Below are 1,073 nucleotides of genomic sequence, written 5' to 3' on the forward strand. Positions count from 1 at the left end.
CAAAAACCCCAGACAAAGAGTCAACCAAAAAGGAAGTTGACTCGATTGGAGGAAAGAAGCGTAAGGACGACCGAAAGCACGATGAACGCAAGTCGAGCAAGCGAAAGTTTTCTACATACACCCAACTTAATAAACCTCAAGAGCAGGTGCTGATGGAAATCAAAAGTGAAGGATTTGTCAGTTGGCCGAATAAGCTTCGGAGTAACCCGAACCAGCAGAATAAGGATAAATATTGCCACTACCATCGCGATCATGACTACCGTACGAGTGATTGTTATCACTTGAAGGAAGAGATCGAAAGGCTTATCCGAGAAGGCCAACTCAGAGAACACATCAAAAGAACCGGGACAGCGGAAGAACGCTCAGGAGACAACCGACCCACTGAGAAAATCCGGACTATTGTCGGTGGTCCTCGCGGCAGAAGTGACTTAAATAATGTTCGAAAAAATCACACCAGGAGCATCAGTCAATCCGAGTCCGAGATCCTGATCATAGCTCGGCCTTCGAAAGAAAAGAAAAGAGAAAAATATTGCATCTCGTTCACCGATGAAGATGCTCGAAGCATCCATCATCCTCATGATGATGCATTAGTTATCACTCTAACTATCGCAAATCGAAGGGTGTTCCACATACTCATCGACACAAGATCATCTGCTGACGTACTGTTCTCTCAGGCATTTGACAAAATGGGTATTGAACGATCGACCTTACGGTCGGTGTGTACCCCATTGATCAGATTCTCGGGAGGACAGATACTCCCAGAAGGTATCATCTCGCTACCACTTACTGCTGGAAACCCTCTGCATCAGACGACAGTAATGGTCGACTTTCTGATAGTCAACCAGTCGTCCGTTTATAATGCGATACTTGTTCAACCCTCTCTAAGTCTCCTCCAAGCCGTGGTATCTACATATCATCTCTCTATGAAATTCCCAACTGAGTCAGGAGTGGGAATCGTTAAAGAGGATCAACAAGACGCAAGACGCTGTTACACAACAGCCGTAAAAGTCTCGACTGAGATATCAATGATTGAGTCACTAGATCCCCTAGTCGAAACTCACGAGCGAGGGCAG

The sequence above is a fragment of the Magnolia sinica genome, chromosome 19 (genome assembly GCF_029962835.1).
Source record: "Magnolia sinica isolate HGM2019 chromosome 19, MsV1, whole genome shotgun sequence".
In the NCBI taxonomy this organism is placed as follows: domain Eukaryota; kingdom Viridiplantae; phylum Streptophyta; class Magnoliopsida; order Magnoliales; family Magnoliaceae; genus Magnolia; species Magnolia sinica.